Source organism: Numida meleagris, chromosome 6 (assembly GCF_002078875.1).
Source record: "Numida meleagris isolate 19003 breed g44 Domestic line chromosome 6, NumMel1.0, whole genome shotgun sequence".
NCBI classification, from domain to species: domain Eukaryota; kingdom Metazoa; phylum Chordata; class Aves; order Galliformes; family Numididae; genus Numida; species Numida meleagris.
This window is the reverse complement of record NC_034414.1, coordinates 40,060,257-40,084,648: the sequence shown is the minus strand read 5'-3', so window position 1 is coordinate 40,084,648 and position 24,392 is coordinate 40,060,257. Positions and strand designations below refer to the sequence as shown.

At 46.4% G+C, this 24,392-nt stretch overlaps 1 long non-coding RNA gene across 1 annotated transcript; it reads right to left on the bottom strand.

The window, feature by feature from the left end:
- On the bottom strand, positions 2,525–4,825 carry LOC110401734. Its single transcript, XR_002440565.1, has 2 exons — positions 3,923–4,825; positions 2,525–3,763 (listed from the first exon to the last, which is right to left on the bottom strand). It is a non-coding gene; the product is annotated as an uncharacterized LOC110401734 (long non-coding RNA).

The window sequence follows — 24,392 nt, the reverse complement described above, 5'->3', positions numbered from 1 at the left end:
GGCAGGGGACCAGCAAGCTTCCCGGCAGCCTTTTGCCAAAAAAGCCCAGACGTGAACCCCTGCTCTGCTGCCGCTCTTCACCCGCCCCGTCTCCCCAGAGCTCGTCAGGGGCCTCACGCCCGCGGCAGCGCAGCCCGCAGACCCTCGCCGTCCCCCCGCCGGGTTCCTCCCACCGCTCGCAGACACGCCGCGGTCCCGACCTGTGGCTCTTTAATCCCCATCTCCCTCCTCGTCCGCCCCGGGGAATTACGGCGAGAGGGTGGGGAGGCTCGGCCGTGCAAACATACTTTCCTTGGAGGCAAAAACAACTTGGGGCCAAACGGATTCGTCGCAGTAGTGGCTTGAAACTAGGTGAAATGTCGGCGGCGTTACCCAACGCGCGTGCTGAGCCGTGGCTACACAACACAAGCAAACCTCCCGGTGATGCCCGCTGCAGTCCCCGGCCCGGCTCCGAGCCCACCCCTCTGTTGTCGAGCAAGGGTGGCAGGACGCGGCTCTGCTGGCATGCAGCCATCTTCCCCCACGCGCCCGCTGCTGCTGAGCGCTGCCATTTGCCTCCTCTGTTATAACTGACTAGCAGGGGTTGGGTCTTTTTTTTTTTTCCCCTCATTTTTTTTTAAATTGACGTTATAGAAAAAAAGAGAACAAAAACTTTTTTGGCTGCAGCTATTGGCTCATTTTTGGTTGCTTTCTAATGCCAAGGCCAGCAGGATCCAGGAATTCATCTGCTGGTGCCAGCGAGAAAGCAATGACCCAAACAAGGGAGCCAGGGCTCGGGCTGCCGTCCTTGCCAGGGATCAGCGAGAGGCCAGAGAGCCCATGCTGCTGAGTCATCAGCGCTCCAGCTGCTGCAGGCCTTTTCTGGGGACGCGGCTGTTGCTAAGATTCCTGGGAGCTGACTGATTGCTCCTTCTATAGTCATGTAGCACACACACGTCAGAGGAGCAGGGAACAGCGCTGGGTGCAGCTCAGCCCAAGAACACAGCCTGCTGGCCGCGAGCAGCCAGGCTGTTCGGCTGGTCCCCAAGGCGAGCTCCTGCAGAAGCAGCTCTCTGCATGGCTGAGGCTGCCTCGTGCCATGGAGCTCTGCCCGCCTCCTGCTCATGGAGGTGTTTCTGAAGGTGAGCCACCCAGCTCGTGATTCTGTGCAGTGTCTTCTGGTTGTGCATTTCATCCCATTCGTTTCGGATCAGACAGATATTAGGAGTTGGAGTATGCTTAAAATCTGTCTATCTATCTGTTGCATTCCTTGCGGGGCCAGTGTTGGACTGTGCCCTTCAAACAGTGAATGAATACATTCAAATAACACACTGGAGCATTCTCCATTTCTGGGGCCAGAACTACCTGAAATTAAGGACATTTCTCATTAGGCCCCGTTACGTCAGATTGTGCTCTGCAGCTGCCAAACTGCATGGGGAGGGACTGCTGCTTTGTGTGCATCCTGTGTTTTCCTTTGCCCAATTTTATCTATTAAATCTTTTTATTCTCCTGCCTTTTATCTGCCTTAGGTACTCGCCTCCCACAGATGCTTGCAGTTATCCTTGTTTCCTGCTCCATGTCTGAAACTTTACAAACTAGATGTACTCTGGCTTTCCGATCTCCCCATTCAGATCTGAGTTGTTAGAGCCTTAGGGTGCGGGACCTGCCTTCTCCTGTCTCCTACATTAGACACGTCTCTGATTCCAAAGGAATAACTAATCCCACTAACATTTAATGATGAAATCAGTAACTCCAGAGCCCAGTGTCCCTACTCCTTTTTTTTTTTTTTGGGGGGGGGGCTGTTGGGATGTAAAACTCAGTTACAAATTGCCAAATTTTTTACTCTTTTTCCCAGTAGCACCTCAGAATCCTAACCCGGGACGAAGACCAGAGAATACCGTTGTACTGGAAAGGGGTCTCTGCCACAAAGCGTTTGTGGTTTAAGTGTAAGAGAAGAGACAAGCAACAGACAGAGATAGACGAAGGAGGCCTGGCAGGCAGTGAGTTGGGTTTGGTCAGCATGGCAGGAAGCGGTCTCCACAAACAAGCAGCCTAAAAGGTTTTTAAGGCAGATTCATGTCAGAAAGTACGGATTCTCAGATCCTCAGAAAGACAGTTTTCAACTCAATAGGTCCTTTTCTCAGGAGAGAATAGGCAACTGTGACCATTTCCCCAAAGCAGCTTTTAAGTCACAAGCTGTGTAAGATCAGTAGTACATTCAAATCTAATTCTGTCCAAGTGAGCCCAGAAATAGTCTCTCAGCATATGAAGTCCGTTTATGTAGATGGTTGTAAGTACAGTCAAATGCAGATATGGGTAAACTTATATGTTGTGTTTTGGGAAGTCTGGTAAATTCCATACCTGCCAATGGAGAAATAAGTAAATTTTAAGTTGCCCAGAGTGGATATGTGTAATCTTCATTGCACCACGTGTAAGAAAAACCTGAAGGATGCAACAAGTGTGCTACTGAAAAAGGTACTTGGAAGCTTCACTGGAAGAAGCCACTCTGTACCAGCTGTAAAGGGACACAATAAGTGAGATTGAATAAGATTTTTATAACTTTAATTTATACGGTGTTTTAGGTACTGTGGAAAACAGAGGGAAAACAGAACTGCACACATCAAGTTTCCTAATTACTTGCATATGCAGACTTGGAAGCTGCCTTTGGCTTGCAGTAAGGCATTATAGTGCTCTGACAGTGTGCCTGCATGGATGGTGAAAGCCATGTATGGTGATGGATGCTTTCATCCACTACAGGCAGCTACAGGCATGCTGACCTTAAAAATACTGCAGTTACAACATCTGAATCATGTCTTTTTTTTTAATCAAAAGTATATTTATGCCCCCAGAGTGAGTGTTCTTCATTCTATGGGGAACTTTATTGAGTACTGCAGAAGTTGGCCATTGACGAAATAAAGAAGAAAGTACATCCTGAACAGCATCCTCCCATTGTTCAGTTTAGGGCGTTTTGGTATCACAAGACCCCTTAGATGTGTTGTAAAGCAACAGGCACCCCTTATAATTCACTCTGGGATGGCTGGTAAGGGAAGCCTGGAGCAGTGTCGGCTGCAGCTGACAAGCAGTGTTAATGGTTCCTTTGAAGAGGTCAGGCTCAGCTCCACTCTGAACAGTGCTGCTGTTCCGTCAGTCCAATATCTGTAGATACAACCTCTGCAGCAACTAGACCTTCCAAGCTTCTACTTGCAGTCAGACCTCCTGCACACAAACAAGATAGCAGAGTGGCCCTTGAGGCATTGCTTCCCTTGCATCTACCTGGTGCTGAATACTCAGTTCTTAGCAGAGGTTCAGGTGTAGCCGTGGAATGGTGGTGCTGGTAGCACGGATGTGTGGTCTCCCACAGACAGGGAGAGCGTTTGCTATAGCTAGCTTCAGCATAACTTTGTTATCTCAGACACTAATGATATCAAGAGAGCCTTTGAAGTGCGTCCTTTCTGTTTGCGAAAATGTTTGCTCACATGAGATGGTCATGGATAGCTGCTTCCTCGACCTTCAAAGAAGTCATCTGAAGAGCCGTAGAAGGCTTCTGCCTTCCCCCCAATACTTTCTACATCAATTCTAAGTCCTGACATTTATTTTAAAGATCTTCTGTGAAACTGTCCAAGAATATCTTAGAAAAGCCTCTTTCTTTGCATGTTGATAGCACTGTTCCTCTGAACCCTGGGATAATGAAAGACAAGGCGTTCTCTACAGCAGGGTCATGGCTTCACAGATCACTCTGCTTGAAGACACAAATCTTCTTTCTCTCGCTTTACTGAAGACAGATCTGAAAACAGCAAGGAAAAACCAAGAAGGTGAAAGAAAAAAAGAAGAGATAAAAAGAAGCACGAGTGAAAAGAGCTAAAGCAATGAGAGAGAGGGAGTGAGGAAAGAACCAGCTTGAAAATGACAATGAAATCAGTTGTTATGAAGAAAAAGATTTTACCTTTCCTGAGATGTGGGAAACAAAGTCAGAACACTGGGCTGCCATGCATTGCTCTGCTATCAGATAGTCTGCAGGGCGAGCTTCTGAGCACACAGAGGAAAGAATACAAATGCAGCACAAACAGAAATGCTTATATAGGCAATGTCCCTGCTTACACAGCTTCAGCCTGTCTAGCTCTGTGCAGACTTCCCATCTAAATTATAAGCAAAATAAAGCCTTGTGCTGCAGGGTTCACAGCTGTTTTCTAATAGCATTCACAAGGACATTTGACTTGACAGCAGCAGTGATCCATGTGGCATCACACCCCAAATCACAAGACTTTTATGTCATGTAATCTTTAGCCTTTCTCATGTTTCCAGATGGCAATTTCAAAATTATGTTTTCTCCAGTGCACTGCCGTGGTGTTCTCATTCCAGGAGTGTGCCACAGCTCACAGTGAACTGATGGCAAACAATACCAGTATCTACAGACAGCAGACAGGTCCACTGTGAGGCTGTGTTAATGGCAGAGAGCAGGGACTGGCAAGGAGAGCAGTATCTTCGCTCCCTTGCACCTTTTGAAGCTCCACAAACCTTTTGTCTGTGATTGTAATCGGATTGTAGTTCTTGTAAGTGTCATGGCACTGCTTCAAGTGTCAGTGTCACATAGGTTTTAGAAAAGGTTTTAGTTAATCGTTAATTAGTTGGTGATACTAGCAAACACTATAGATTAAGACAAAAACATCAAAATTAAATAAAGCACACGTATCAATCAGCATTTTACAGTGGCAGTCATTAAACAAATGGTAGCTCAGCAACTGCAGAGCTTTTGTGCTCTGTCTTCTTCCAACACAGTGCAGCACTTTAGTCTTACCAGTAGACAAAATACTTTTCTAACTTTTCCTTGCATAAAATACCAGCAGTTTTTATTTCACTTGTGTAGGACCTTTTTTTTTTCTGCTATACTGTAATATAACCAACCTAAAACTTCTTTCCCCGCTCTGTATATAAAGTATCCCATTTACAAAATCATGGTGCACCCTCTTTCCTCAGCAAGGGTTCAGTGGAAAAATGCTTTAGTGAATTGCCCTGTTAGCAAGATCTAGTTTCACAAACTATATTGCACTACATTGGGAGAGCACTCTGAAGGAGTGAAATACAGTCTGTAAGCTGTATTCTCTGACGGAGTGAAATAAGAAACTAAATCTTAACTATTGTTCTGAAAGAAACGAGCAAAATAAGTTCTGGAAGGCATCGCAATTCACAGTGTTCCACAGAAGGCACTACATCAGGAGTGTATTGACAAGTGATGCCCCACAGTGGAGCATGAGATACTGGTTGATCACAGCATCGCTGTTGAGCATAGTGCTTAATCACTTGCTCAGTATATAAATGCATGAAGAGGTTAAAGAGAATTAATAGAGGGCAAGGAAGCACCCAACTTAAAAGGGGGCAAAAGCCTTTGACATTGTAAGCAAGTCAGATTGCTTCAGTATCTGAAAGAATACCAGAATAAATTATCAAATAATCGATTCATAAGCACCTAGAGGATATCAAGGTAATCTAGGACAGCCTGGGTTCATTTGTTAAGAACAAATAATGTCAAAGTAATCTAAATCCCTTTATGACAATGTAACTGCCTAACAGTGAATGGCAAAATAATAGATGTTTATGTCTGGATTTCAGTAAGGATTTCAACAATGTCTCATTTGGCCTCCATCTAAGCGTATGGCAGGAAAGCGATGTAAATTAAATTGTTATGAAGTAGGAGCACAATCTACGGAAAATACATTTTTAAGGAGGAGCTCTCAGTAAGTAGTTTGCTGTCAGAAGGGTGGCTGGCATTTCAAAAGGTGTAGGTTTGTGCTGGTCCTAGTCAAAGATGAAAATTTGGAAGGTTCTCATTAACAAAGAAATGGCTAAACCTAAGTCAGTAAAGGAAAGCAGCATCCTTTTCCTCAGTGGGTTTTTTTTAGCATAGATTAGACAGAGCTCTGTGAGCACTTCTTAAGATACACTGCATTAGAAAAAGAGAGTCCTTCCAGCCTTACAGTCTTTACTTCCCATTTACTTAACTATTTGACTGAGATGAAATTTTTCTGCTTGACGTTTTTATTAAATAGAAGTTTTTTAAAGGCTGTTTTCTTTCCAACAGCCTTATGTAGCATTTCTTATAACCTTAGTGTTGGGGCACATGAAAAGGTTAATCTTTGGTTGTTGACTTCTTTCTCAAAATGATGTAGCCCGTCTCCTGAACTGACCGGAAGGGGCTTTCTCATGCAAGTCCAGAAGGGACAAAGCCTGCTCGGGCTTCTGAGCTCCTGCACTGCCTGCTTGCATGCAGCTGATGTACTGAGATTGATGCCTCTAGCTTTGCCTTTCCAATGCTGTGGAAAGAATGAAAGAAAGTGTTTAATAGATCATATATAGGAACTGATATACAAATACTGTATCTCTGGAGGAGGAAATATATTGTTGTTCAGAGTTCTAATCAGACCTTTGTGCAAAGCAGAAGAGACAAGGATAAGACAAGAATCTGAGCAGCCAAAGCGATGGGTCAAAAAGTTTTTAGGGGCAAAGGGATTAAGCACACTTGCAGCAGCAGCTATCAGGTTTTCTGCTGCAGTCAGTCTTAGGGATGAAAGACTGATTCTTGCCTTGGTGTGTGTTCCAATTCTTGTTGGCAAAACCTGTAGCCACAAACCTATCATTTTGAATGGCATGTGTCACACTGACAGTGAAGACTAAAATGAAGTGTGTGCATTGGAGCTTGAGACAGCAACAGCAATAGCAACTTAAAAAAAACGCAACCCATATCAAATCCCAGAATCAGAATAATGCAAAGATGAATTCATTTCAGAGGGCTGCTCAGTGTCTGACTTGGGGTCATTTCAAATCAGCAGTCACAGCTGTCACAGTCAGCTTCTATAAAACATGAAAGGAGCAGAAGAAATCCCTGCATACACACACGCACACATACTTCATGTCACACGCTCATCAGGTATTCAGAGAGAAAAGAGAGATACATGAGTATATGCAAATATTTTCCCCTGGACACAAGTAAAGAAATGCTAACACCCTTAAAAACACACACACACATACTTTCAAATATTTGATGCATTTCTGTATATCAGTTTTATTATTTTCTCCCCTAAATAGACTCTCTGTGACTGCAATGGCTGCAGCTGTCACTGTGTCATCATCCTGGTGCGTATGAGAAGGGCACAAGTCCTGGCTGTCAGAAAGCCCCAAGTCAGCAGCTTTGCAGTTCTGATACCTTCTCCTCAGCTGAATGGAGCCAGTGGGGGCATGCAGGGCCTGGTTCCAGCACAGGGATTTTAGGTGGATGAGAGCTGTGCCTCCTGCTACTGAAGTTGTTGCTGATTTATTGAAGAATGGATAATTCATATCTCAGATACCTATGGGCAATATTTGTGATCTAACATGAGGTTCCAAAAGCCATGCCTACACCTCTTGACAAAGATGGTAAGTTGCCTTTGGCATGGGGCAAGGCTTCAAAAAGTTGATGTTCTACCCTAACATAAGGGTCATTATTCACTTACTGCAGAGGCTCTTGTTAAAAGATTCAGAAAATTTACTTCATAAAAATTCTCTAACTACTGAATACAGAGTTGCTCTGATGACTTTACTGATGCACATAACTGCCTACTCCAGTGAGCTAATGTAGGTAAGGGAATGAACTGGATGTTGCTCAGCTTTGTGGTCCTCTCACGTCCATGGCAGCTGGGTTGGGATGGTGGGTCAAGATAGGTAGCACTTCATCAGGCTAGGGAGAGGTTTGTGGTGAAGCCCAAGAAGACAGAGAAGAATCAGTCTGTTTTCTGACCAAGCTGCGTGTTCCTGTGTCCAGTACTCCTCTCTTCTGAAATGATGGACATTTTGTGCTGGATATAACACAGATCATAGATCCTCAGCAGGTGTTCCTCGATCAGTCATGCAACAGATGATCCAAGGTTGAGTGAAAGCATATTTTTAAGTTCTCTTGAATTAAAGAATGCAACTGCACCCTAGACAAGATAACTGACCTCACTGTTAAATTCTTGTTGTGTGTTTATCAAAACACGCATATTGCCTGATTCAGACCACAAAATATTGTTATGCCTTTTTCTTATAAATGATATAGTCAAGTATGGTCAAAACTCTTTCCTATATATCCACTTAGAGACTGTAACCAAGTTACCCTAAATAAATACATTAACCATCCCAAATTGTCGCAGAGGGATGTTTTTCGTCTCTCATGTTATGCTTCAGACCTCTTTCCAGCTGATCAATGTATTTTCTGAAGTGTATGTTTTTGCTTACCTCTCATAATTGAAATATTTTTCCAGGTCTCTGCATTTCTGGAGATTGTTCCATTTTGGAAGCTCTTGTGCTAGATATATGACTGCACTTGCCTGTAGTCAGACACACATTGTTCAGAGAAGCCCACCTTACCAAGCTCCCCAGATGGATCTTTGTAACTACTGTGTCCCATCATTATTTATTTTCTCTGCTGATTCTTCTGTTATGCATTGATTCTCTGTTTTTCTTTTAGTTGGTTGATAGAATTATTGAGTAGTTTTGTGCCCAAAACAGATTGATTGCGTGCTCAGTAAAATAACTCTCATAAGATGATGATTTGTGTAGTTATCATTACCAGTTGCTCTGTTAACCAAATTCATGAACTCACAAAAAACAGTGTTAAGGTTCTTGGTGGGACAAGATATTCCATATTGTCATGTTGTTTGGTACCAATCACATCACCATCTTTTTATACTTCATTGACTGCAAAACTAATGTGAGGCTAAGCAGCCCAGCAGCCACACAGCATGCTATCTAGGCTTGTAAATATTTGCCCACGTAGATTTGTTTTCTCCTCTGTGCTAGAATGTTTGTGGTATTCTGAAGTTTATTACACAGAAATCAAAATTAAACATTCAATGTGGCATACACCTTCCTAACATTAGCTTAATGGGAGTTCATGTAAATTTGTCACCAAGGCATCTTCCATGGTCTGTGCTGACAGGGCACTTCGCTTGTTTCTGAGCTCTGTTTCTGCGATAGGTGTGGTGAAATGGCTTAGGATGAAATGTCCTTTGGGGTGCCATTCTGTTTCTTTACTATGAAATACTTTGAGTGAGCATTTTAGATCATCTTTTGATGTTACACAGTTGAGGTAGTTGAGATGCTTGCTAGCCTCAGAAAGTTCCTCATTCCTTCTTTTAATAGCCTTGTTCCCAGAGATGCATAATCACTTGAACTCATATGACCAGACCATGTGGGCTCTGAATATTTCCTTATCTAGGCATCCAGCTTTTTATCCTGTATATACTGCCACAGATACACTTATATATCTTTATATGTACCCCTGCTGAGGTAGTTTGCTGTCCAGACATGGCAATTAATCACGTAGGGACAGAACCTGCAGCCTTTGACTGAGTGAAGGAGATGGTATGGCCCTTCGTTTGGGACCATTCATGTAGCAACTAGATGTAGCCCTGAGGTCTGTATTCATTGTACACCATAGGCTGCACTGCAGTTCCTGTGTCATGACCAAAAAAGACATATCCCTTTGCCTTGATTTAAATAGCCCTTGTTAACCAAATCCTGTAGCAATGGATTTAATAAAAGATTTTACTGTTTTCCCAAATCTACATGAGTATAAGCAGTGTCCAATTGGGTCAGACCAACGGTCCGCCTAACTTAGTCATTCTGCTTCCAGCAGTGCCAGCTGGGTAAAGCACATGAGCATTTCATTTAAAAAAAAAAAAAAAAGTGGTATTATACAAATCATATTGCCCTTATTAAATCCTTGTGGGACACTGTGTGGAGGAAGCTACTGAGACAGCTGCCCTCCTTCCTACTGTTGGGATATTTCCTTGTGGTCATTTTGGAAAACACAGTGTAGTCTCTGCAGTTCTTCAAGCTGGTCCTGGAGTCATGAGACTTTCAGGATTCGTTAAATGAACACATTTTATCCTCATGACAGCAGATAAAAGCCAGAAAATTTGACCCCAGAACAGTTTCAGAAATTCAACAGAGAAAAATGACAGTCACATTAGTATTTCAAAATGTCTCATTATTTTAGTTCCTGACTTTCAGTGCATGAATGCTTAGCAGAGGCAATGTTATGGTTAGTCCCCAAGTGTATCTGCTTCCTAACTATAAAACAGAGAGTGTAAAATTTGCCTACTTCATAGGGGATTGTGATAATAATTATTTTAAAGAATGTAAGGTGTTCAGATAGTGAGGAATCCAACAACCTGAAATAGACGTATATGAAATAAAGAGATGTACGCAAAGTAACTGGAGCCTCTTCTTAAAGGGGAAAAAAATCACAGTCTGAGGAGGTTGTTAGAGCACTGGGAAAATGAGAATATCTGAGTGTGCCATTACAAGATGGAATACTGAGAGATCAGAAGGATTAAAAGGAAACTGTTTACAGGACTTCTTCACAGTTGTGGTAATAAGGGAATCACATGAGAGCAGAACTGCCCAGTGCTGAAAGACCCAAGGTGGCTGTTCATGTTTTCTTTGCTTTCAAGTTCCAGTGCCACCACTGACTGGCTGTGTGGCTTGGAGCAAGTCACGCTGTGCTGAGACCTCATCCTCTCCACTGGTGGTGCAGGGTAATAGTGGCCCAGACAGTAAGATGTGAGGTTAGAGGCAGGGAGGTTAGATTAAACGATGCCTGAAACCTTCTAAGCTCTTCATGGGGATATATTAGAAGAAGATCAAAAATAAGACCATATTTAGCCATAACATTGGCTAGAAAAAATTGGAAGAACACGTTATTTTAAAAATAGAGTGGATATTGTTGCTTATGGAAGAGACAGAGAAGTGGCACAGGGGAAAGTTGTTTTGGTGCAGGGGAATATCACCCTTCAGATCCCTGCAGAGTTAAATGTCAGTGAGAGATGTCTGGTGGCCACAGAGCAGGGACAGAAACAGCCTTTTCACCTCCAGCTCTGTAGGAGAGCATCAGACCAGTCCTGGAGCCACCAGAGGATGTGTAGAGTTCTCCCTGGGAACCGATGGCGGGATGTGTGGGAACAGCAGAAAGCTGCATCAGACTGGATATTAGGAAAAATTTCTTTACCATGAAGGTGGTCAAGCACTGGAACAGTTGCTTGCTCCTCTGCCTCCTAGGGAGGTGGTTGATGCCCCATGCCTGTCAGTGTTCAAGAGGCATTTGGATAATGCCCTCAGTAATACGTTTAAACTTCTGGTTGGTCTTGAATAGATCAAGCAGTTGGACTTCATCTTTGCTGGTCCCTTCTAACTGAACTGTTCCAATTTCTGATTTTCTAGTTTATTCAGCCTTTGATCGTTCCTTGGAACGCAAGTAGTGCCAGGTATGATGGGACTTTTGGAACATGGAAACAATGGGAACTGCAGTGGGAACTACACTGAGAACAAATAATGTGTTTTACCTCAGCCAACGGGGAGAAGTTGTGTGGTCTCTGCTGGCCCAGGCAGGGTCAGGGCAGACAACACATACTGGAAAGCGTAGCAAGGGCACTGCAGAGTGCCTCCACTGTGCAGAGCTTAGCTAGCCCCTTTTCCAGGTGGAGATCTCTGCTCTGAATAACCTAAATATGACTTTAGCTGATGTGCTTCACGAGGCAACCCATGGATGTGTGGCATTTGTATGAAACATCCCAATTAAAAGAATCAGGGTTCACTGTAAAGATATTTAAGCAAACCTGGTTGTTGCCAGATAATTCAGTAGCTACCTCGGTGATACACAGCCATTACAGGTCTGGATTCCTGAGCAGCTTTCCTCTGCCTATGACACACTTGCTTCTTTGTTCCCTCTGTTCCCATTGTTGCCATCTCATGTTTAATATTTAAGCTCCAAGTTCCCTGGGCAGGGCCCATTCTTTTCATCTGTGTTTGCACACTGGCTAAGATGGTGAGGTACTGGTCCATGACCAGGACTACTGGGTACTATGCTAATGCTTATAATGGCAGTAATTAATAATGCTTTGTTCTTTGATCTCTGGGCTTGCCGAGGCAGTCAGCTGCTGTAATTGTTCTTTGCCCTAGGGCTAAGCATGTAGTCAGGTTGTTTCTTTGGCTATCTGATAGTTTGATCTCTGTGCCCCCTCCTATGTACTGATACTGACTTCAGACTGGCAGACTAAAGGCTCCAAAGACGATTTTGAGGGCAAATGGCCAGGCTGCATTTGGATCCACTCCTTCCATTGGGAATAGCTTGTGTTCTCTTGCGGGCTCCACTCTTCTCAGTACTTGTACCAGCTCCACAAAGAGGTGTCCACATTGCTCTGCTCTGCTACTGCCTTGTCAAGAGATAGCAGTGTTTCTTACACAGATAAATATGTGGATTATTAATGGGATGCTTTTACTTCCAAGCGCTTATATCCATACACAGCTTCTATTGGTTGACTGGAGATTTCAGGGAGAGAAATCAGAAGCAAGAGATATCTTAAAATATGAATGACTACCCTGAACATCTCAGGAGAGCCAAGGAAGAAATCTGAGAGTATAAAACAGTATGGATTCATTTATCATGTCATAAATCTTAGATGTACCTGTATGGCTTTTGGGTGCACAAGCATGGAAAGTCATGTGTCAGTCCTGGAAATGTTGATGGAGATGGCATGAGTGCCCTGTGCAGACATAAGAGACAGTTGCTTCTCCCTTTACATCTTGTTTCCCTAACAACAGAAATCATGAAAATGCTAACTGCACTGAGAACGGGTGGATTCTTTGCCTTTTCCATCTCCTCTTTTTTCCTTTTTAAAATCATTTTAAGGCCATTCCTTGTACTTCAACAACTGGAAAGGCTCTGACCTGGCCTTCTAGGTAGCTGAATGGTATCCTTAACAAGCTGTGCTGCTGAGGGCCGAGTGGAGTGACTGGGACAAGCCAGCTAAAGGCAGCGTGGATAGCTGGGGTCTGAAAAGAGGTAGCTATGGCCTCTTCTCCCCAGCAAGATTTCTGCAGCTGCAGTACTGCTCAGATCCCCTTATACCGGAATGCCACTGGGAAGCAGACCGTGAGGAGTTAGGAGTCTGGAAAAATGGCAGCTGAACCCTCCTGGCCTTTATTCCAGGCTCTCTCAGAATCCAAGCCACCCAGAACAGCCTAAATACTGCTCAGATCTAATATCTAAAGGGGAAACTAAAACAGTCCCTCTGGAAGGCTTGGACCAAAGCAGTGAAGATGGAAACTTCATCCCTTCAATGAGGCCCCAGGAGGCCAGGGGACGGCCAGGAGAGGCAGGAGTAGATGTGCAAGGGTGTTAGAGAGAGAGAGAGGGAGAGAACTAACCCAGCTTTTGGTGACCTGCCTAGGCAAACAGCTTCAACAGAGATCTCAGAAATGTGGTATTTGTGCTTGTGTGAGAACCAGCTCAGAGGTATGGTTATTATCATCTGCTGAATTGGACAGACCATGGTGGAAAGTAAAGACTGATCTCTTCTAGCTGGAGTATGTGACCTATCTAAAAATGATTGATTGTTCCTGGGGACTTGCTGAGTTTTCCAGGTTGTTCAGCAAGACTTCAGCTGCAGTAGGGGAAAGGACAAAAGTGCTGTTGCAGCAAACCCATCTCTTCATCTTGGAATTTCAGAGTAGGTCATATTTGACACCATTCTTCAATTTTCTTGTGAGGTCTTTTCAGGCATTTGCAGGTACTTTGTTACATCCAGGTCCCATTTTGCTTGGAGAAAAGGTTTCAGGCAGTGAAGGCAATCAAAGGTTTCCTTTCTGAATTTTCATACTCCCATCCCCTCCTCTTGGCAAAGCAATCAGTACCTCTAGCAATGGATTCAGCCTTTGCTTTGCAGATGAACTGTGGGAAGAGAGCTGAGGCCCAAACATCTCACCCTGCCAGATCCTTGCTGGCTGGACTCCTTATGTCTGCAAAAGAAGGAAGATCAACATAAAACATCTGAAAAGCAGAACTTGGAACAGTCCATTTCTTCTGAATACTAAACTCCAGAGAGTTTCTTTTCCAAGCAAGATGGGGCAGCACAGGGACGAGCTCGAAATCTTAAGTTCCATTTTATTAGTGCATTAGCAAGAATCATCCATTAGCTCATTCTCATCTTGCTGCTTCACTTAATGGGTTTCAGATACACTCTTATGTCTACCCTGAGACTAACTCTGACCCCTCCTGATCTCTAGCCTGTCCCCCAGATCTGCTGCTTGCAGCTAGGAACAGAGAGAGGTCTTCCTGCAATCCTGGAAGAACTGAAGTATCCAAATGCATTCAAATGCTAGTAGGCAAATGTCTTAAAAGGGCAGAATAATCCTGATGCAGGGTTACGCCATCTCATGCAGAGCTGTTCGTTCTTGTGCTGGATTGATGTTTCACTTCTGTTTTCTTTTGTTTAATGCAGCGTTCACAGTCCTTCCCTTTTCGTCAAGGGGCTGTGGTATTTATTACGAACACTCAGACTAACCGCTTATGGAGCAGTTAATGAGCATGCAGTAAACAAGCAAGAGCCTGTGTAAGCAAGAAATGAAGATAATTCTTTATTCACCTTGACCACAGAATCCCGAGTCTCTGAAATCCTGGCAATCCCAAAACTCGGGGTTCCTCCTTCCACCAGGATGAGACATTAGCTAGTGTATTGAGCAATTACATAGGGTATTTTTTTCTGCAGAGCCGTGACATCATGCCTGGCAGCTCCCCAAGGCACCAGATCTAATTACCTGAGTCACCAGCAAAGGGAAATTGCCAAGGGGCTGTCACTGAATTCAGCTCTGGTGAATGCAAGAGCTGAAAAAGCCAAGTGAAATGGCTGACAGCAGACAGGGGGAGGGAGAGGGGAGGAAAGGAGCAGCAGCAGCAGTTCCTCGTCAGAGGGATGGAAGGAGAACTGGATACAGAAAGGAAGAAAGAAATCCAGGGAGAAGCAGCTGAGAAAGAACCATAGGGGAAACTCTGAGGGGAATTTCCAAGTATTCCCTGTGTCCCACATAGTAAATTATCAGAGCCACAAGACCGATATAGGTCAAATGCTTTTTGGTATACAATTTAAAAATTAATCACTGTAGGTGGAACGAATGCCCTTTTCTTTCATGATCCTATCTGGAACCTAGGTTTCTAATTTGCTCCGTTTTTCAGCTTTCTGCTAAAGCTGTTTTCAAGGACTGAGAAACTGACCTTGGTGCTTGCCATTCCCTGCCCTGGGTTGTTCCTCTTTGCAGCTGCAATATCTTCCTTGCCTGGAGGAGTTTGTGAGGAGTACGAGGTTCCTCTGGAACAGGCACGTGGAGCCTTGTTTTCATAACCTGGCCTCTGGAGGCTCCTGTTAATTACTTCACCAGAATTCTTATATATTGCAGCAAAATGAAATTCCCCCAGCACGGGGATGAAATACAGGCCCCCACTGCCTAAGGAGCCAGCTCCGAAGTGGTGACTTTAACTCACAGACAAGTGTACCAGCTGATCCTGATATCAAAACTCTAGCATAAAAAGATGCCACGCACAGATCACGTCTACAAAACCACAGATATTCACAAGGAGGATTTCACTTGCTTGTGGCATAAACAACTACAGTCACAGAAGGAGACTTTATATGCTGTGTATATAACACACGCAAACAGAATTAGAGAGGAACATGAGCACACGCAGATAGAGCAGGTAAGAGGAGCAAGCAGAGTCCATGAGCCGCTGAAACACACTGCGCACAAATGCGTGTGGAAGTGCCGTGCACATACAAAAGCTATTAAGATGTAGATGCAGCCTCATTAATCTGGGATGTTTTACAAACCTTATTCCCTAGCTTTCATAGGGGATTTAGGTGATAAATGAGGCCATTTTGAGATCTGGCAAAATGCCGCCTTCCTCAAAGCATAGAATGGAATAAAATTCTTATATAATGTGTAAAGTACCAGGGGGAGGGGGCCTCACCAGGAGGGAACACGTGTCGCACGTAAACTATGGGCTTTATCTCTGCTGCTGTGTGGTTGCGCAAGTCTGTGGCGTGCCTGTGCTGTGGGGCTATAGCTGCACTGCCACGGCCGTCTGAACTGATCTATGCATCTGATAGGGAGAGAAGGGACCTGTGAATATGGATCTCTTACCTGCCCCCATCTCCAGGTTGGAAAACTTGAAGTGGGTGACCTCGAGGGTCTACTACAAAGGTTATGGGTTAAGCAGGAATAAGGGCCTTAATTTATCATGGGTGGGTTGGGGAGTTGTCTAGCAATAAAGATACCCTGTCAGCATCGTGACCTTTGCTTTGTTTTTGCGAACTTCTCCTACCAGCACCCTAGAGGTTTAGCAGAAATGTGAGGTACGAGCAGATACGTGGGTACCTGTATTATATTACTGTCATGTTCACCAATTGTAGAACCATGTGCTAAAAACATTTCCGTATCTCTTTTCCTCACTCTTCCCTTCTTCCATTAATTCTGAGAGCTCTGGGCACTCGGGAATGTAGCATTTAGTCTTACTGAGGATTCCCTTTGCCTTTTCACACACTCATGCGGCTTTGAACGGGTGCTACTGACAAAGAGGATGTTCCACTAGCCAGTGGTGCTTGATCTCCCACAGACTCACACCCTTCTCCCAAAACCGTGCAGTATCCTTGTGACCTGTACATCTCTACAACACCCCTTTTGGGCATGAAATTGCAGGCCCGTGTGCTGCCTGGGCACCACTGTGGTGTCTGCCCTCCTGCCCCTCTGTGCACGCAGTAAAGTGGGCTGCATTAGTTTACCCAGCCATTCCTTTTTGTGAAATGTATTGCCTGAGATTTTGTCTGAGATTTCACTGCCTGCAAATGCTGCAGATTGGGCTGCAGCTCATCACAGGGTTAAAAAGGTGTCAAGGGAGAGAGGCGTGCAGGTAGCACAATCACGTCAGCTTTCTTTCCTTGGGAGAGCAGTCTAAAGACGAATATTTTCTTCTCTCACCAAGCAGACTTTACCTAAGACTGCAGATAGGCAAGATTCAGACCCAAATCACTGCAGTCTTATAGTTGGATATCTCCCCGAAGAGTGAAAAAATGACAGCTTTATCCTTCTGGAAAGTTATCGCCGAGGAATTATGATGGGGGAGAGAGTTGATTTATTTCTGTAAGATTACCTGCCCCCACCTCACTTTCTGATAATCGTTTCCATCTCTGAAGTAACTGACCTGTGTAATACAGCAGTCTGACTTGCCTACTTTTCCCTGGGCACACTATTTGAGCTGGATTTGTGGAGAGCATTTGCAGAACGCAAAGGCACGCACAAGCTCCCTTTCCCTGGGTGAATCCAGGTTAACCACTGCTGCTAGAGAAATGCAGCCCCTGGGCAGCTGTCCGAATGGTCACCCACTTCCCAGGAGGTCACGTTGCTTCTGCGCAAACCCAGCTGCCAGGAAGCCAGACACAAAGCTGACATCAGGGTTCCCACATCTCGCTCAGTCAGACAGAAGCATGCCTGCCTGCAGCCTCAGCCCTGAGGAAGGAAGCGCAGCACCGGTGCAGTGTGAATGCATCAGGACACCACACTGTGTGGTGAGCTGAGTACACACTGAGCGGTCGCCTGGGTGTTCAGGGTGACAGGGCACTCCAGGCAAACCGACCCGCCGGCTCCAGAAGGACTGCACTACAGCACAGAGCTCCGAAACCATGTCACACAGGCTGCGGGAGCTGCGTGGCTGCCGCAGCACAGAGCTCACCTCACAGGGCTGTACTGTGCTTCTTTTGTCACACTGAGGCTGGGTTTGTTCTGCATTAGAGGATGCTCATCACATGTCAGCTCATTTGAATTCAGTGCCCCAGCACAGCAGCGTCTGGGTCCTGAGCAGGTCCTTGCGGTGTCGCTGCTGCAACAACAATGCCAATAATGATAATAACACAAGGGGAAGATCACAAGTGCAGCTCAGAGTACTTGCTTCTACCCTTCAATGGATCGATACCCTGACCTTCAAAGTCAGGGTATATTTATCTACTGAAGATCTTTTTAATACTTATTTGGAATTTTAATGTATTTTCACATTGGTCCTCTGCAGCTTTAGCAATTAGGTTGTGGCAGCAGGGTGTCTGTGAGATTCAGCTGCTGGAGAGATTCAAAACAGCCTCTGTAAAGGCTTCAGGAATCTTTGCACTGCTTTTAAAATGGCTGCTCTGTAACATACGTAGCATGGAATGTCAAAATAACGGTGAGTAGTTAGGGATGCTTCCACAGTGGTTCGCTGACAGCAGGAGTATGCATGGCTGCACAGAGCCACACAGCACAAGGATAGCGCCCACTTGCATGGGGCCATGCTGGTCTCAGAGCAGCTCGCCGACCCTGCAAATCCCCATATCTGTTGTGCAGCCTCAGCAGGCTGAAACAGTTTGGCCAGGCAGCCAGGGATCCCCCATAACAGGGCTGGGGTGCAGCGCACTGTGCGTGGGGATCAGCCTGGCTGCCCCTGACAGCATGGCACAGGCTGCACCTCCAGGCACCTGCTCAGCACACAGAGGGGCTCTGGAGGCTCTTGTCTTACGTTTTGGAGATAGGTACTGTGGTCTCACGGGAAGACAAAATGGCTGTTGCAGATATTTCCAAAAATCCCTATTTATACATAGCATTTGAGGCAGTGGTACTGTGCAGTGCAACCTGTGCGTGCATAACTGGAGCCTGCTTTAAGCTTCAGTGCACACAGCAGCATGTACTTGGCCTTTTCTCCTTTACAGCCATGCTCATCCCTGATTCAGAACTGCCAGCGGCGTGTTCCCACAGGCAGTAGGGTTTCCCAGCCGAGCCCCTGGCTCCGCAGCCTCCCAGGAGCCGAATCCTGAGTTGAGCCTTGTGCTGCTGGCGGCAGTGCGGTGGCTACAGCACACCTTCTCGTGAGAGATCCCCCTGAGCTGTTACAACCCAAGCAGGAGGTGTTCCCAGCGCTGCCCCTGGGCTCATGGGGGGCTTTCTGTGGCAGGCACAGGGCCACCACAGCGGGCAGATGTTCAGTGTTGCAGACACAGCCTCCTTCCTCCTTTTGGAAGATGCAGAACACATGCCCATGGCTGGGTCTGCAGTGTTCCCAGGAAGGCAGCATGCACAGGTGAGGAGATGGGGAGGGAGCAGAGCACAGGGAAGACGTGCCGTTCTGCCGTGCAAAATCTGTCCTCCCTCTTCCTCCCTTCCCACTCTCCCCCCTTCCTTCATATTTTGATTTCTCCACATCTGTGCAGAATTTCAGGCACTTGGGGCTCCCAGGCGATAGCGTCATTTTTTGTGTTAGAGATGCTTATTGAATTTGACAAACGATGATTTATGACAGGGCAACCCGCACAGGGTGCGGGGGGGAATCTCAGCTCCTTGTCACGGCCCAGGGATCTGCTTCACTCCTGTCCCAGCTCCCTGCCTGCCTCTCGTTGGAGTTCCACACAGATGAGACTTGACAGATGCTGGGAGCATGTAGTGTGGCTGAGCGGGGCTGTGGGAGACACCACGATGGAAACAAAAGGAGCAGGATGCAGGGCTGACCTCTCACTGCCTCTGATTTTAACCTGTGACCACATCTCTAGCACCTAGCTGTACTCTCAGAGAAATAAATTAGCTTCAGCTGCCTCAGTAGCCTGGGTTTGAATCCAGCTTTGCTGAATTTTCTGCGCAGTCATGACAGTCTACAGTCAGGTTTTAGGCCTCATTTGATGTCTTCTGGGCGAAGGAAGGGCTGGATCTTCTGGGTGGAATGTATCCAGCTCTGCAGCAGTCGTCTTTGCTACTGTCTCCTCTGGCTATGCTGCTCCCCTAGCACGCCTTTGCCCTGCAGCACTCTTGCTGCTCTGTTTCTGTAGCCCCCCAGCTCTGTCCTGCTGCAGATGCAGAGAGCCAAGCAAGGCAGGACATGGCTTTGTGCTGCATAGCGCATTGGATTGGCTTCTGATCTCTGAATCCTGGCAAACCAGCCCTGGGCAGAGCTAGTGTGTCTGTTTGAGGATCACACTCCTGGAGCCATGAAGGCAGGGAGCTGCAATGTAAAGACACCTGAGAATTTGGGCCCAGATCCTGCTGGATGCAGCAGGGCCCATGAAGCACAGCTTAGCACCGACCCAGCCAGAGCCGGCTGGGTACTTTCAAGCCAAGCAGGTGCCTTCCCTGTGCTGTGAGCACTGCGGGGCTCCTCAGGCCCAGGCACTACAGAGATGCAGGAAAGGCAGCTCACTTCTGGCACTGTGCCCTGGCCAACAAACCCTCCCAAACCAGAGTGCTGGGAAGCGTGATGTGCAGTCGCTCAAGTGCTCCTCTGGCTGGGCTCATGTGTGACAGCTGGGTATGCCTACCCCACACATGATCCTGTGGGGCCCACACTCACGGGGCTCTCCATGTCTGATGGATATCCCAGCCCCCTCACCCTGGGTCATGCAAACCTGGCAGAGAGCTCTCCTCCCCACACCCCCCTCCCCCATGACAGTGGTGTGAGGTGGGGTAGGAAGGTCTGTGGGGAGGCCCTGCTCTTCTGGCAGGGACCCGGCCTGCGAGGGGAGACTGGGCAGCACATGGCCACTCCAGATGGAAGCCATTAGCCAGGAATGTCTGTGATGTGGTCTGCAGCAGTGTAAACAAGGGCTATGAATTATCCAGCACCTTGTAAGGAGGGCTGGAATGGATCCCCTGCCATCTTCACCTTCCCTTCCTCTTTTCCTATCCCCCTCCTTCTTTTCACCTCCTCTCCCTTGACTCCCCATGTTACTGTAGACGTTTCTTTATTTCCACACATGATTAGGCAAGGATGCGCTTTCTCCAGTGCTCTCACTTTAAACCTGTGACCCTATTCAGGAAGGTGAGTGCTGGAGAGGGCCTTAGCCCTCCCAAAGCACCCCTGAGCTCAGCCAGCCCCCAGTCGAGCCATCGTGCTGCCTGCCTTGCTGGGAGCCACCTCTCAAGTGCTCCTGCCTGCAGCAGCTACCTCCCAGTGCCCTGCCAGCAGCTCTGACTCCTTTGTCTTGTCTCTGTGCCTCTGCTACTGTTCCCCAGTGAAGGAGAACTTCATCAGCCTGCCGAATGTCCAGAATGACCTTATGCTCAGTTGTGGAGGCTGAAACACGGCTTACAACGATGCTCATGAAGTATCCCATCTCCTTCAGGCTCCAAGATTCTGCCTGAATGAAGAGCAGAGGAAAGGGCTGAGGAGCTGCTGGCTGGTCAGAGGTCTCCTTTTCTTGGCAGGTGCTGGTGGAGTGGCTGAACTGGCCACATTGGGTGCTCTTCTCTGTTAACTTCTGCTTCTCAAGACAGCAAAATCAAATCATAGATTTATGTTTTTGTGTCTCAGTGATCCCATCTTGAAGCTCAAGAAACTATAAATACTAGGATCTCTGCACTTGCTATTGAAACGTAGCTATTTCTGTCAAGGAAGGAGGAAGTTATTTAACAGAGCACTGCAATGCTGTGTAACGTCTGAAGTAGCAGCATGATGCATACAGACACATGTGATAAGGAAAATTTAGGAAGCAAAATGAAATTGCTCTAATTAAAATACAAATTAACAGCACAATTCTCGAACAGGGCCATGCGTTCTTTCAGGCCCAGGAAAGGAATTTCATTTTATAGAACAAGGTGTCTTCCAGCTATGCCATGTGCCTCCTGAAGCCCTGTTTGTGGGATCTTGCCCCACTGCCCACTGCCCTCACAGCACCCCCTCCTGCAGCATCTGCTGCCTCACTGTCCTCCGAGCAGGTGACACCGATCAGACACCTGTGTCCGAGCCCAGTGGGAACACCGTCGGAGATTAGACAGCTTCAGAGCAAATGTCACCAGTGACTGCATGTCTCTTCCAGCAATAGCAAATTATGAGTTTGTTTCATTTTAACCAGCCAAATGCAGAATATCTCCATGGCAGAGTTGTTGTAGCTCCCTGGCCCCTGTGCTGGGGTGGATGTCATCTCCCCAGGACGTTGGATGGGGTATGGTGGGCCCCCTGCAGTGATGCATGTCCCAGGAAGCAATGCAGCTTGGTGGTAAACTGGCTTTTGATGTAATCTGGTATGGATGGCAGTACCTCAGAAAGCAGATGTCAGGAGAAATAAGCCCTGGCCAGTTGGACTGGTGCAAGAGTTAGACAGCAGCCTAATGTGTGTTCCCTACCACCTCCAGGAGGGTGTCTCTGCTAATAGGACTTCTTCCTGTCAACAGCCGTTCTCAGTTTCTTGTGCAGCAATGAAGCTAAACTGCTTTGGGCAAAAAATGTAGAGGAGAGTGGGAGACAGTCCAGACCTTTCCCAGGGCTCTTGTGAGCACATCTAGAAGTTTCATGTCCTGGGGTTGCTCCCCTGGTCCAAGAAAATTTCTGTCACTGCATCCTGCAGCATGTCCCTGGCCAGGTGGGTTGCTGGCATTCTGTCCTCTGAGGCTTCACCAGGTGGGCGCTGCTAGGACCAGACTTCACCAACAGACCTTCCCATTCGATCTGGTAACCCCGTGCTCATATTTTCAGAGATTTTAGGGACAAAGCAGATCATCTTCCCTGGCTTTTTACATAATGCGAGCCCTGATTTTAAAATTCAGCTGGGGCATACCCTATTCGTTTTCACTTTCAAAGATAATAAGGATGAAGTCTGTCTTTGCACAGCGCTAGTATTAAAAGCTGGAGGAGCCCTAATTGGTCTCATTTCACGTGTCTCCGGGGGACCGGCAGAGCATCATTTCCTTTATGAAGTGCAGCTGTAACTTCTAAATGATTCAAAAGATGGCATTTCCACTGCTTTCCTGGAAAAACTTCTGCTTCTGCAAAAAGATCTTTCTTAGTTTCTCCACTGTTCCTAGTATTTGCTGTGCAAGTACAATAATTAAAACATCAGAAAATGTTTTCACCCTATAAGACATTACCAGCTTTGTTTGCGTAGACTCTCAGGGTTTCGTACAGCTTTTGCATGCCTCCAAACCCACCTCATCTTACTGTACAGTGTTTTTTCAGGAATAAAATCCCCACATCCGTGAGTTCAACTCTTTCCTCCCTTGGCCCTCTGGCAGGGTGTGCCAGCAGCCAGCCCTGCACCCTGCCCCGCGCCCGCCTGCACCCATCCCTGCTGTCCTGGCAGCCAGCAGCTGCTGCCGCCCGCTGGGTGCATCAGTGCCAGAGGTACGGTCTCCATAGCAACACAGCTTTTTGTTTTTCTGAGGCACAGTTTCAAAGAAGAGACAAAGAACATCTGGAGCTGCAGCAGCAGTTGTCCCCCCCCACCCTGGCTGCAGAGCCAGCGAGAGCCGGTGCCTTGGGTTTTGCAGGCTCAGGGCTGGATGTACAAGGAGACAGAAGGGGAGTGAGTGGGATGCAGGACAGAGGCACAGTGCAGAAGGGGTCGTTATTTGCTTATGGGGTGTTTGGGTTGGTTTGCTTGACCACTGTCATACAAAGGGCTTTACATTGGAATACCTCAACGTCATCAGCCTGCTATGTGTTCTCTGCATGCTGTGTGCCTTACTGAACATTTTAGCAGGACTAGTTTTTATCTCCCTGATTTGTAAAGCCAGAGTATCTAAGTGCCCCTATCTCAGCTGCGTGTCTTAGAAGGTAGAGAACAACAACCCGATCTTTTATGGTCAGTGCTTGGAAAAGGTTCTTTAGGTATGGCATTATTTTCATTTTCAATGTCTAGTGCAAGCAGCAAGCACGTTGCTGCTGTTATCTGCTGTGTGATAAAGCCTCTCACTGCAGCACTGTGAACCAATAAGGTAGCACTAAGGAGAGCTGCTTCTGCCATGGGACTGTAAGTAGCTCATTCTGGACTGTACTTGTCTCCTTTAGTTTCTTTGACTCCTTATGACATCGCCCATCAGGTAATTTTTTGCTCTGTTCTCAGAAGGCAGAGCGGATTATTCTTTTCCTTCTTTTTCTCTTTCCAGCTTCTGTTGCCTGCAGCCATTTTAGCAGACAATTTAGAAAGGAGGTGGTAGTGGCTGGATGCATCCGTCACAGGAAAAGGCAGAGGAATCAGGCTGTGTGCCATCAACCTCTAACTTCAGCAGGCGGGATGTGGGAAAAAGCAAAGCCCAAGCCCAGCCAAATAAAGCTGGCCTGCAAAAGACCTTCATTCCTGAGGAATTTTTGAATTAAATACTGGCTAGAGCTGGCCAGATTCCATTGAAAATGACTGTCAACTGGTTTTAAAAAACAGACTTTCATGTATATGTTTTTTATGTTGTTTCCCATTGTCTGTTGATTTCCCCACAGACACTGGAAAATTAGATCTTTTGCTCAGCACATTTGTTCCTTCTTACTTGGCAATGGGGATTTCTGAATGTGACTTGGACCAAGATAGCTGGCCATGCAGTTGCTGAGCGGTCAGTAGGAGGAGATGGTCCCCAGCCTCCTCGGGCAGCTGAAAGCACCAGTGCCTCTCTTCTTTATCCGGATGCTCAGAACTGGAAGGCAGTGTCTATGGCACTTGTCCTGTTGTAGTGCTTCACATGCAATAAACCAGTCCTGACTTCACTGAACTTCCACTGTAAATAGGAGTTCTTATCTGAACTTTGCCCTAAGAATGCCATTTCCAGTGTACAACAGTAGCCACAGATTACAGACTTGTTTT